The sequence below is a fragment of the Chiloscyllium punctatum genome, chromosome 33 (genome assembly GCF_047496795.1).
Source record: "Chiloscyllium punctatum isolate Juve2018m chromosome 33, sChiPun1.3, whole genome shotgun sequence".
NCBI lineage: Eukaryota > Metazoa > Chordata > Chondrichthyes > Orectolobiformes > Hemiscylliidae > Chiloscyllium > Chiloscyllium punctatum.
The window spans coordinates 6,986,941-7,001,492 of NC_092771.1; the positions used below are offsets into that span (position 1 = coordinate 6,986,941).

General features: G+C 39.3%; 1 protein-coding gene across 6 annotated transcripts in view; it reads left to right on the plus strand.

The window, feature by feature from the left end:
• Positions 1–14,552, plus strand: part of myo9aa (myosin IXAa) — a 365,642-nt gene that overhangs the window by 37,528 nt on the left and 313,562 nt on the right. The window lies entirely within an intron of this gene.

The window sequence follows — 14,552 nt, forward strand, 5'->3', positions numbered from 1 at the left end:
TCCTGTTGACTTTGCTTGATTGCACTTCAATATGTAGTTATATCCAGTATTATTTATCTAAACTTTGTTGACTGCACTCTAGAAACAGAGCTGAGACCTGGCCATATAAGACCATACTACCCAAGAAGGAAATGATGATTGATGTGAGTTGCTTGACCATAACAGAAGGATTTGTGAAACATGACAAATTGTATGTGGGTCAAGTATTGGACTGTATACTCATGTCGCATGCTAAAGAGCATCTTTCACTAAGGTCTAATGCTGATCCTTCTCTGGCCTGCATGTAGATTAGTGGTTTTTCTTTCAAATAAGAGTAAGGACATGAAAGTTTAATGAGCATAATTTAAACTAGAAGATTTACAATGGACAGTGCCTGAATTGTGACCCATGTTGATTGGCACAAGATTTGCCTATTCATTGATGACTGGACATAGAATGACAACTGTATATCGTCCATATATGCCACTTATGCTCTGTTATTTGAATTGATTGAAAGTGGTTTTGGGCATAACCTATGCACTAAAAGAAAGCAAAGATAGAGGTTTCAGCAGTCTTGGGCGAATATATGCACCCTTTACAGGCAGATATAGTGATTTGTTTCCTGAAATGTCATGGACCTGAAAGATGAAGTCTGTTTCTATCTCCATAGCTCCTACCTCACCTAAGTATTTCTGTTATTTTTCTTTTGTTATTTCAGATATCCAGCATTTGCTTTCGTGTTAATGCTCTGTAACGGCATCGTTTATCTTCTATCATTTAAAATACTTGAGTTGATTATAAGCATGTGTAATTTCACAAATGTATAATGTCCACTATAAATATGTCCAATTTCACAACCCTAAATGAGAGTGATTTGGAGGCTGGCATTGTAACTTTTATCAGTTGATGCCATGTTGCTCAGTAGAATTACTGGTGTGAAACACAGATTGACAGAATTCTTCCTATGGGTGAAGTATATAATTGAAATTTGTCAGATTTTCAAGAAGTTGACAAATCTGCCAAATGATTCTTTACAGTTTTTGAGGTTTTTAAAATTTGTTCAATAGGATGTGGCTATATGTAGGCCAGACTTTGAACAGATTTACATCCCTAAAGCTCATGAGTGAACCAGATGTATTTTTTGACAATTGGCAAGGGTTGCAATTAGGCTAGCCTTTAATTCCAGATTTCACTGAATTTAAATTTCTTCATCTATCATGGTAGGATCCAAACCCATGTCCCTACAACATTAGCCTGGTTTCTGGATTCCAGCAACACATATTTTGGCTCTGATCTCCAGCATCTGCAGTCCTTCCTTTCTCCTTTTGGATTATTAGTCCAGTGACATTACCACTCTGCATTGCCCCCCCAATTTAAGAACATACTCTGATTTTGAGTGCATCATGTGGGCTGTCATTCCAGTGCTACACCATCAGATGTGCTATGTTGCAAATAAAATGTTCAAAACTCCATCTACCCTTTTAAACTAATGTTGGTCAAAGAAGAGGGGAGTTCACCAGGCCAATAACTATCCCTTAGCCAATATTAGTTTTAACATAAAATTTATTTGGTCATTTGGTTGTCAAAAGGATGTAAGACAGAGGCAGAGAAGCTTTAAGTTGATAGCTAGAATAAGCCAGTTGTTTTATGAGGAAAGTTCAGATAGAATAGGCTTTTTATTTTACAAATTTAGAAGAGCGAAAAGGCAATTTGATTAAAAAACATTCTTTGATATGAATGCACTGCAGCAAAATTCACCAAAATGAGCAAGTTTCAGTGTGTAATACAATTTAAAATGTAAGTTTTAATTCATCATTACATTAGATGTGTCATAACATGCCTGAGTAGGTTGATTTAAAAACTATTGAAACTTGGGTTTTGTCGAGAGAGGCATTCTTGTTTTCACTGGGTGTTTTCACATTTCAGTGTGGTAAAGAAAGATTCAAACAGCCTTTCCCACAATATTGTTTTGTCTGCAAATAGTGTTAAGTAACTAAAGTTACAGTAATTTTTGTAGGCTGCTATGATGATATTTTGTATTGATAAAGTGTGTGCCAAATGATACCCGACAGATGCATATCAGCAACATGGCTATGAAATAAATGTTTGGTTCAAAAATGTAGTTGACTTTACTGAGATCTTTACTTTTACTTAATCTGTAGCATTGCAATTTACTGTGAAAATTATCTCTGACATGTTTAATATAATTTATCTATTGTTTTGATTTTTTTTAAAGTTGCTATCTTTCCTTGAAGGTGTGAATATTTGCTGAGGTGTGATTCTGGGATATGGTGCTGCCCAGTAACTTGCCCAGTTGTCTTTAGTAACATATTGTTGACTAGTTAATTGTCATGTGTGACATCATCCAGTGTCGATGTCAACCCAGGTTTAGTCCAGAATTTCAAACAACTAGAGATCAGGAACATAAAACATGTCTGATTGATATCTGCCTTCCCTGCTCCTGTCACCCAACCAGCTAGCGTAGGATGCTAATTTTAGTTTAGTAATTCAGCTCCTTCAAAATCATAAGCACAGACTTGAAATTGAACTTTTGGCTGTGTATAAATCTGTTTGAACAGTGTGAACAATGTGATGGGCTTTCATATCTATATGTGATTTTATAGGAGGATAGGATATCATGGTGCAGAATATAATTAGAGCAATGTTCTGCATTGAGTGAAAGTGCCTGCAGTTCAGTTTAACAGTGGATTAACTTTGGTTTTCTTATTAGTACATAATTAGAATTAAGGTTGTGCTATATTACATTGCTTGATAATCCCTGTTTTATTTAAGAGTTCAAATAAAATAGTTAAGCTAGAAAGGCAACTGTTTGTAGAATTTTGATCATGTTTTAGTTGTATAAGTTGTGATGATCTGACAGCTAATCACTAAGTACTGAAATTTCAGAAGAATGTTTAGGTCACCTTGAGAGTATTAGAATCGCCATCTAATTCTGTTTGCATACGATGAGAGATAATTCTGTAATCATTGTCTTCCTTATCAATCAAAAATCTGTCCAATTCAGCCTTGAGCATATTCTATGGCCCAGTCTCCACTGCTCCCTATAGAACAGAATTCCAAAGATTAACAGCCCTTTTGAAGAATAACTCCCTTTACTGTCCATTTTAAGTAGAAGATCCATTATCTTTATACAGTAGACCTTCGTTCAAGATTCCCTATGATGTGGATCATCTTGTCAGCATCTCCTCTGTTAGGACCCCTCAGAACTTTGTATTTAACTACGATTGCCTCTTAGTCTTAAACCCCGAATGATTGTAAGCCCAAACTACTCAAGCTTTGCTCATCATAAACAGCTCATCACACAAATCAACTTAATGAGGGTCCTCTAAACTGCTTCCAGTGGCAAGTATGTCTCTCTTTCAGCACACTAGTACAAAACTACACAGTACTTTTGTGTGGTCTATGCAATGTCCAATGCAGCGATAGCAAGACTTGACTATTTTTGCATTCCGTGCACCTTGCAATAAATACTCGCATTGCATTAGCTGTCCTAATTACTTCCTGTATCACTGTGCTGCTTTCTTCTGATGCTTGTGCAAGGATGCTGGGGTCTCTCTTTGCAGCATTCTGTAATTTCTTTCCATTTAACTAATAATCTGCATTTCTGCTTTCTGCCAACGTGATCAACTTCACATTGCCCCAAATTATACACTCAGTTTTCTTATTAAACATACGTTTAACCTATTTGTATTTCTTGCAGTCTTTCTATCCTCCTCGCAACTTGTTCTTACTATCATCAGCAAATCTGTCAGTTCCCTTCATCTCGGACATCAACAGAGATCACTAATATCATTGGCAGTTACTGTTTGCCTTTGCTGAAAGTAATCCATCTATCCTGCTTCTATTTTCCGTTAGCCCCAACCCTCTATTGACCCTAATATCTTAACCCATATCTTGCATAGTAGCTTGATATTTGATACCTCATTGAATGCCATTCGGAAATCTGAATACATAGCAAGTGTTAATTTCCCTTTAATCCACCTGGTTTGCTGCATTCACAAAGAACTGTAATAAATGTGTCAAACAGCATTTCACTTTTTTGCACAACCCATTTTGACTCTGCATGAGTAGGAACAAGTTAATGCAGATGCTGGAATCTGTATTGAAAACAGTAAATGCTGGAGATCACAGTGGGTCAGTCAGCATCCAGTGAGAGAGAGCTCTGATGAAGCGTCAGCTAGACTCGAAACATTAGCTTGCTCTCTCTCCATGTTTGCTATCTGATCCACTGTGATCTCCAGCATTTAATTCTGCCTGATATGATTTTTCAGACATCAGTTTGCTGCTTTCTCAGGAATGGATTTTGGCATTTTCCCACTGACCTGTGTTAGACTAACTGACCTACAGTTTCCTGCTTCTGGGATGGAAGTGTGAAATTTTACAGTTTTATAATCTGAGATCTTTTCAGGAGGGAGGGAACTTTGGAAGATTACAATCAATGTATCCAGAGTCTTTGCAGCCACAACCTTTAAAACCCAGGGGGCTTTTCAGCCTTCTGTAATATCCCCATTACTTTTTGCAAAAGATTGATTTAAATTCCTCCCATCCTTTTGATTTTCTTCTATATTTTGGATGCTTTTGTGTGTTCCACTGTGAAGACAGCTATAGAATACTTGTTCAGCACCTCTGCCATTTCCTTGTTGCACATGATTAATTTCCCAGTCTCATTCTCACAAGGAACTAATGTTCACTTTAGCTGTTCTTTTACTTTTTAATGTATTGAAGAAACCTTTAATATCTATTTTTATATTTCTTGCTGTTTAACCTATTTACCCAGTTCACTTCAGCCAATACCACCTCCTTATCCTTAATGGTTTTATTTAAGTTAAAATTGTAAGTTCTGTAGATCCATATTTTTAATACTTGAACTGAATGTTAAATTCCATTGTGTTCTTTATTTAATCCTGTCTATTTGCATATTGTTATATCTAAGTGGCTTAATTCCTGTTATGTTCCAGAATGTGGTGTTTTATGAAACTGTCCTGAATAAACTCTGAATTCATGCTCCAGGCCACCTCGCCATATTCTTTGTTCAATTTACATGAAAATTCAAGTTTCTAATGATTATTCTAGTACCTTCCTTATAAGCCCCTGTTATTTTTGATGAATATCTGTCCAACAGTGTCACTACTGTTAAGGGGCCTATAAACTGTTTCCACCATTGGTTGCTTTATTTTTTACCTCCACCCAAAATAGAGATAATTTCTCATTGTTTTCCTCCATGCGACTCACCGTCTTGACTTGGTCAGTGACTTGTGTTGCTGGGTCAAAATCCTGGAATTTCCTCCCTAACAACATTGTGAGACTATCCACACCAAATGAACTGCAGCAGCTCAAGAAGGCAGCTCACCAACACCTTCAGGGCAACTAGGAATGGACAGTAAATGCTGGCCAAGGCAGTGCTGCTTACTTTCCATGAATGAATTAAATAAAATTCCGGGATGATTTACTAACTGGTAATGGGGAGTAAGATCATTGATTTTCTTTTCACATCATTCCTCGACCAAGAGCACTTGGTTAACCTTTGTATTCTAGTCACTGCTTGGGTTAGTCTCCACCTCCTGCTGCTGCCTGGTTTGCTGTGTTCTCCCAGCCTCCTGCTTGTCTACTTTGGGTTGGATCCATTAACTGAACTAATTACTGATTTGCAAAATTCGGTGCTTCACTGGGTAATGCCATGGTGAGCCACTAAATCCTGAGTTTTGTAAGTTAAATTCGTAATAATCATCACTGTAGCTTCTACTGTATGTCACGACTGGGGAAATGTGTTTATGTTAATGTTGATATTTAGTATTCTGAACATAGCATGTTTCAGAGAACTGGCGCTATAATGTGTTACCTCTTGCTGACCCAGATTCTTCAACATTGGATCTGTTGTATTGGGAAAATAGCCCTATAATACTGTCTGAAGGGAGAAGGCTGCGCATTGCAATAGATTGCAATATTTGTCTACTTTTGGCTTGTTTAAACTTCGAGATTGTTTAAACTTCTATAATTGGGACAAAAATCTCTTGTTTATTTAGGTTGGACCCAGTCTGCAATGAACTTGACTACATGATAGCTAATGTTCAAAGTTAGTGTTCGACTGTGCTGGCTTTTCAGAATGATTTAGTTCAATGAGGTAAAGGTTTTGTAATGACTCTGAGTGAGTTTCTGTCTGGACTTGCTGCTTGGTCTGTGTTGGGAGTGGAGTTTCTGTATGATGTCATTCTCCTGTGCAGATGTTGACACTTGCCTGTGTTTTGAGTGCTCTCTCCAGTAATAATATCTGGGCGGGTTTCTACAGTTTTTAAAAAAAAAATCTGGTTACAGGATATCGTTGAATCCTTGATGAAGGTTGCTAATATAGTTAAAGCATTGAATGAGACCTGGTGCAGCAGAGAGAATTAAGTCTGATGTACTGTTTTGCTCGTTGTATGTGAGATCTATTTTCATAGTAATTAAATAACATGACCCTAACTGAAATGTGCATGCTGATGTTCACCTGTGAATAAGAGGTTTGGTTTTCTGTAGGTAAATTGTGTGGTTTTCTTGAGCTTCTGTTTCAGGAATAAAAGGTGTTTAGAGAGAAGAATTGGATGATTGTGTAGAACACTTTCATTTTGATGTGGAATTGTTGATGGTTGATATATTTATTGGTCTTTACAGAAGATTGGAATGCTGTGGGAAAGTTGATTTAAATTTTGTTTCTGCTAGTTATTGGTTATAACATATTTTAAACAGGCTTGAGCCAAAGTGAAGTTGAATATTTGAAATTATGATGGAGTCAAAATATGATGTTAGACTGGGATGGACAATGTTAAAAATCTCTCAACACCAGGTTATAGTCCAACAGGCTTATTTGGAAATACAAGCTTTCAGAACGCTGCTGCTTCGTCAGGTAGCTAGTGGGGCAGGATCATAGGACATAGAATTTATAGTAAAAGCTCAAAGTGTCGTACAATTGATACGATGTATTGAACAAGCCTAGATTGCTGATAAGTTTTTAATCGTTTTGAATGGGTTTCAGTTTTCAATTAATTAATATGTACATCCCAAAGCTGCTTTCCCATTGCATTCCTGAGATAACTTAAGGTTTTATCAAAAAAGTGACACCTCAGCTGAGACAATGCATTAAAGGTGTGAGGTTAGAGCCTGTCTGTGTACCAATCTTGAGTCAGACCGGTTCTATTTCCAAAGTAGGAATTTATAAAATTCAAAGTTTGTGAGAAGATTTGTAACTCGGGTGCTCGTTGTTGTGGTTCTGTTCGCCAAGCCGGGAATTTGTGTTGCAGACATTTCGTCCCCTGTTTAGGTGACATCCTCAGTGCTTGGGAGCCTTCTGTGATCTTTCCTCCAGCATTTGTAGTGGTTTGAATCTGCCACTTCCAGTTGTCAGTTCCAGCTGTCCGTTGCAGTGGTCCAGGTTAATGTGCTTATTGATTGAATCTGTGGATGAGTGCCAAGCCTCTAGGAATTCCCTGGCTGTTCTCTGTTTGGCTTGGCCTATAATAGTAGTGTTGTCCCAGTCGAACTCATGTTGCTTGTCATCTGCGTGTGTGGCTACTAAGGATAGCTGGTCGTGTCATTTCGTGGCTAGTTGGTGTTCATGAATGCGGATCGTTAGCTGTCTTCCCATTTGTCCTATGTAGTGTTTTGTGCAGTCCTTGCATGGGATTTTGTACACTACATTGGTTTTGCTCATGTTGGGTATCTGGTCCTTCGTTCTGGTGAGTTGTTGTCTGAGAGTGGCTGTTGGTTTGTGTGCTGTTATGAGTCCTAGTGATCGCCGTAGTCTGGCTGTCAGTTTGGAAATGCTCTTGATGTATGGTGGTGTGGCATGTCCTCGTTCCATTGTCTTTCCCTTATGCATCTTTTGATGAAATTGTGCGGGTATCCGTTTTTGATGAATACATTGTAGAGGTGTTCTTTTTCCTCTTTTTGCAGTTCTGGTGTGCTGCAGTGTGTTGTGGCCCTTTTGAATAGTGATTTGATACAACTTCTTTTGTGTGTGTTGGGGTGGTTGCTTTCGTAGTTCAGGACTTGGTCTGTGTGTGTGATTTTCCTGTATACCTTTGTGGTGAATTCTCCGTTCGGTGTTCTCTGTACCATCACGTCTAGGAATGGGGGTTGGTTGTCCTTTTCTTCCCCTCTAGTGAATCGGATTCCTGTGAGTGTGGCGTTGATGATCCAGTGTGTGTTCGCTATTTCTGTGTTTTTAATGATTACAAAGGTGTCATCCACATATCTGACCCAGAGTTTGGGTTGAATTTGAGGTAAGACTGTTTGTTCTAATCTTTGCATTACCGCTTCTGCTATGAGTCCAGAGATGGGTGAGCCCATGGGTGTGCTGTTGATTTGTTCATATATTTGGTTGTTGAATGTGAAGTGTGTTGTGAGGCACAGGCCCAGTAGTTTGAGTATGCCGTCTTTGTTGATAGGTTCAACGTCCTGTTAGGACATCCAACTTAGACCCATAGTATCACTACCAGGGACACCATCACGCAAACTGGCTAAAGAACTACAGCAGAAGCTGAAACACCTGATCAGCGGATCCAGACACTCTATACAATCAACACAGGAATTCTTGGACATCATCAGAAATATTCACACAGACAAGGAAGAAACCATGGCCTCATTCGATGTAACGGCACTGTTCACCTCTATCGACAAAACCTTAGCCAGAGAAACAATAGCCAACCTGCTGGACATACAGAACAGACAACAGGATGTTGAACTTGTGAGAGAGAGCTTGTGTTTGAGAGAGGATCTGTGTGAGTGTGATCTTGTGTAAGTGTGTGTGCATAGTGTAGTGGAGTCACCTGGAGTTTGTCAGGAACCCAAAATCCCAGTTGAGGCTATCCTCATGGATACCGAACCTGGTTATCAGCATCTGCTGGGTGATTCTGCGTTGTGTATCCTGAAGTCTGCCTTAGAGGACAGTCACCTGAAGATCCGAGGCCGAGGCATACCATGGTAGTTCCACAGTGATATTAACAAGTTCCATCCCACAAACAGACTTACCATGGGCTACTCTTCAGAATCAGTCTCATTCTTGGACATGCATCTCTGTCAAAGACTCGAACCTCGGTACCTCACTCTCTTCCACAAGCCCACTGATAACCTCCTGACGGTGCACTTCTCGAGCTTCCACCCTAAACATATCAAAACAGCTATACCCTACAAACAAGCCCTATGCACACACAGGAAATGTTCAGATGAGGAGGAACGCAACGAACATCTCAAGGATGCTCTTATAAGAACAGAATACAATGCCCAACTCATCGATCGCCAGTTCCAGTGTGCCACAACGAGAAACTATAATTACCTCCTCAGGAGACAGACACGGGATATGAACGATAGGATATCCTTCGTTGTCCAGTACTGCCCAGGAATGGAGAAAATGCACCATGTTCTTCACAGCCTGCAACACATTATCGATGAGGATGAGCACCTCGCTAAGACCTTCCCAATGCCTCCACATCTCGCTTTGAAACAGCTGCCAAACCTTAAACAGACCATTGTTCACAGCAAACTGCACAGCCTTCAGGACAACAGAGTGTCAACATGGATACTACCATTCTACTTGGGGACACCACACGCCATGTGCACGGCATTTCTGATGTGAGCTGAAAATGTGTTGCTGGAAAAGCGCAGCAGGTCAGGCAGCATTCAAGGAACAGGAGAATTGACGTTTTGGGCATAAGCCTTCTTCAGGAAGGTGCTGATGTGACTCAGCCATTGTTGTCTATCTTGTCTACTGCAGGCAAGGATGCCCAGAGGCATGGTACATTGGCGAGACCAAGCAGATGGTATGACAACAGATGAATGGACACTGCACAACAATTGTCAGACAGGGATGTTCACTCCCAGTTGGGGAACACTTCAGCGGTCAAGGACATTTGGCCTCAGATCTTCGGGTGACCGTCTTCCAAAACTGACTTCAGGATACGCAACAGCACACAGTCACTGAGCAGAGGCTGATAGCCAATTCCGTACCCATGCTGATGGTCTCAACTGGGATCTTGGGTTCATGTCACACTTTAAGTGACCCCACTACATGACGCACTCTTGCGCACTCTCACACTCGCACATTCTCTCTCCTACATGCACTTTCTTGCACACAGGCACATACTCCGTCATGCACACCCATAAGTCTATGGGGTGAATTTGCATTTGCAGATTTGTATTTGCTTTTACAATCTATTTTTGTTCAAAAAGCACACAATCTGTAGGCAGTCAGTCCATGTGACATTTTATAAAATCCTACTTTGGTCTGACTCCAGTTTGGAATACAGACAGACTAACCTCTCACCTTTTATCTCAGGAATGTGACTTGAAAGAAGTTTTGGGATTTACATATTAATGACTCGAAATTAGCAACCCATTCAAAGTGATTAAAGACTTAGCAGCAATCTAGGTCCATTCAATACATCACATTAATTGTATGACACTTTTTGATCTTTTACTATAAATTCTGTGTCCTATGATCCTCCCACACCAACTATCTGATGAAAGAGCAGTGCTCCGAAAGCTTGTACTTCCAAATAAACATGTTGAGCTATAACCTGGTGATTTTTAACTTTTTGAGAACTTAATAGTTTAATTTATCTACTGCATGCTTGCGTCAACTTTATTTGCTTGTTTCAGCCTCTGTTAGGATACTATTGCTTGGCTTTCCATAATTTATTTTGTAGATGTTTAGTTTGTGGTTGCATGTCAGGGTTATTACAAGTTTTAGTGCCAGGTCATTCAGGAGAGATGTTAGAAACCACTTCTACCCGCAAAGAGTCATGAAGCTGTGGAACTCTTTCATAAATGGCAATCAATGCTAATTCAATTGTTAAATTTAAATCTGAGACAAATTTTTATTAAGCAAGTATGTCGAGGGATGTGGCCCCAAGGCAGACATATGGAGTTAGACTGAAAACAAAAAAAAAATTCCTGGAAATCATCGTGGGTCAGGCAGCATCCATGGAGAGAGAGCATGCTAATATTTTGAGTCTAGATGACTCTTCATCAGAGTTATCTAGACTGAAAACATTAGCGTGCTCTCTCTCCATGGATGCTACCTGACCTGCTGAGATCTCCAGCATTTTCTGTTTTCAGTGCAAATTGAAGCATCTGCAGTAATTTTCTCCTATATGGAGTTAGACCACAGGTTAGCCATTAACATTTTGATTGGTGGAGCAGGCTTAAGGACCTGGCAAGGCCATTGCTACAGTTGCCCAACAATAGAGTTTTATTTATTGTCAGAACACCATTGCATATGTATAAGCTTGTTTTTCCATTTTTGTCCTGAATTATCCCTTTATGATGTGTTATAGATTCAGAATGTACAAAATGCTGCAGAGTTATGTGCTGTTCCATGACATGTACTTGCATTTACTAGAAATTGGATTGTAACTAACATAGTTCTAAGTCTGACATCTAGCTGATTGTTGCTCCGCAGGCACTCTCCAGTATCTTATCAAAGCAGCCATTCATGTGTCGGGCTTTTTGCTGATTGTTAGAATCATAACAGACCAGCTCCTTTCTGACCATTATATGCATTTTTGTAATTCAGTGATCCTCCCTCAATCAGCATGTGTGTGTTATTGTGCATTTCAAACTACCACTTGACAATAAAAATCACACAGTCATTGACTTATTTACAGGATTCTTGTTCTGCAACTCTAACATTTGCTTAAGGTTTAGCAATCGCCATGTGCTCTGACTTCACTGGAAAAGGTTCAAGTTTGAAAATCTTGGAAAAGTTGCAAAAGGCAGTTTGAAAATCAAATCTATATAATGATTTCAAGGAAAGCCTTCCATTCTTGAATATGCGTGCTATAATAATTGCACTTCAATAATCCATTGGATTTTAAAAAAGAACTAGCATTAAAATTTCACAACTACTATATCTCTCAGAGGGTTTTGCAGCCAGTGAATTAGTTTTTGAAATACAGTCTCTGGTGTGATGTAGGAAATGTGGCAGCTAACTTGAAACAGCAAACACCCACAAAGAGCACATGTTCTGAACAAATAATTGTTTTGTTTTATGAATTGAGGGGTTAAATATTGGCCAGGATGTTGAGGGAAAACTCCCTTGCTCTTCAACAGTACCATTTGATCTTTTACATTCATTGAAAGAGGTAGGTGGACCTCTGTTATCATCTCATGCAAAAAATAGTCTCTCCAACAGTGCAATGCTTCCTCAGAACTGATGCAAGTGGCCTTGATGTTTTTAGTATCTAAGCTCTGGTGTGGAGTTTAATTCCGAAGTGGATGCCAGCTGAACCAAGGATAGATAGCATTTTGGGATTTCACCAATGTGCAAGTCTTTAACTTTGGGTGTTTTATTTCTCCCATTTGTGTTCATGAATTAACTAACTCAGATTGGAAGTTCTGAAGAAGAATCATTTTAATTAGATGTTTACTCTATTTCTGTCTCCACAGATGCTGCCAGCCATGCTGGGTTTCCATCGCACTATTTTTTAATATCAGATTTCCAACAACCACAATAATGTAATTTGTTTTTGCGTAAAATAGATTGGCAAATTTGTGGCTAGTCCTTTGGGTTGCGGCATATCCTCGTTTTGGTATAAGTACAACGTTGGCACATTTAACCAGTATGCCATTGCAGGAGCATTGTTCTATTTCCACTAACACTCTTTAAATGTATTAATGCTAAACCTGGTTCTTCTCATCAAAACAAAATTTTCACCAGTTGCACTACTTGTAGCTTGATAAGGGAATTTTTCAAGTCATTTTCTTAGGTGCACATCATGAGTAAGCACACTTTAAAGATTTAATATTTATAGATATATTACTTTCTAAGTAGTTATTGAATAGCAAAAAAACTAGTATATCGTTTTTTTTCTGATTTTTAGTGATTTTTAAAACTGGGTTACTCATAAATGGAGGGGTAGACACCTATTAAAAATGTCATAATTCTGGATATCGCAAAAGATGAATTAAACTACAGCTGGCTACTGCTCTTCAGATTTTTTAAATGAAAAAATTGTGTTCTGTAAAATGACTGATTGCAAACATTTTACGTTAGGGACTATGTAAATTGTTTGTGTCATAAATTTAACCTGTAGCCAAACAATAACTTAAAGCTTGATTTGTCCTCCGTTTCCTAGTTGCAACCAAGATAAGGTTGTAGCTCCTGCACATTTAGGTGCACTCCTGCCAAGATCTATGGCATCGCTTCGTCTGAAATTTTGTTGGGCATTTCCTGTTGTGACAGCCATAGGAAACAGAGCTTGCGTTATGGTGTGCACTTTTCGATTATTTGAAATATTAAAAAAAATTTGTGATAAATGTAAAAGAATTACTGTCTTGGGTATACAAGTGCGATTATTAGAACTTCTTAAATGTTCTTCCATTGTGACTTTTTTTTAGAAAAACATTTGTAATGTATTATCCCTCCAATGAAATAATTTTCTTTATTAACCACTGTTGGTGGGTTCAGTTATAGGACTAAAGTTTCATGTTTGTACAGTATGCAATTTCAAAATCAGTGAAGTCATGGTTCTGTTCGCTGAGCTGGGAATTTGTCTTGCAAACGTTTCGTCCCCTGTCTAGGTGACATCCTCAGTGCTTGGGAGCCTCCTGTGAAGCGCTTCTGTGATGTTTTCTCCGGCATTTATAGTGGCCTGTCTCTGCAGCTTCCAGTTGTCAGTTCGAGCTGTCCGCTGCAGTGGCCGGTATATTGGGTCCAGGTCGATGTGTTTGTTAGAATCTGTGGATGAGTACCATGCCTCTAGGAATTCCCTGGCTGTTCTCTGTTTGGCTTGCCCTATAATAGTAGTGTTGTCCCAGTCGAATTCATGTTGCTTGTCGTCTGTGTGTGTGGCTACTAAGGATAGCTGGTCGTGTCGTTTCGTGGCTAGTTGGTGTTCATGTATACGGATCGTTAACTGTCTTCCTGTTTGTCCGATGTAGTGTTTTGTGCAGTCCTTGCATGGGATTTTGTACGCTACATTAGTTTTGCTCATGTTGGGTATCGGGTCCTTCGTTCTGGTGAGTTGTTGTCTGAGCGTGGCTGTTGGTTTGTGTGCTGTTATGAGTCCTAGTGGTCGCAGTAGTCTGGCTGTCAGTTCAGAAATGTTCCTGATGTATGGTAGTGTGGCTAGTCCTTTGGGTTGCGGCATATCCTCGTTCTGTTGTCTCTCCCTTAGGCATCTGTTGATGAAATTGCGAGGGTATCCGTTTTTGGCGAATACCTTGTATAGGTGTTCCTCTTCCTCTTTTTGCAGTTCTGGTGTGCTGCAGTGTGTTGTGGCCCTTTTGAAAAGTGTCCTGATGCAACTTCGTTTGTGTGTGTTGGGATGGTTGCTTTCATAGTTTAGGACTTGGTCTGTGTGTGTGGCTTTCCTGTAAACCTTTGTGGTGAATTCTCCGTTCGGTGTTCTCTGTACCATCACGTCTAGGAATGGGAGTTGGTCGTCCTTTTCTTCCTCTCTAGTGAATCGGATTCCTGTGAGTGTGGCGTTGATGATCCGGTGTGTGTTCTCTATTTCTGTGTTTTTAATGATTACAAAGGTGTCATCCACATATCTGACCCAGAATTTGGGTTGAATTTG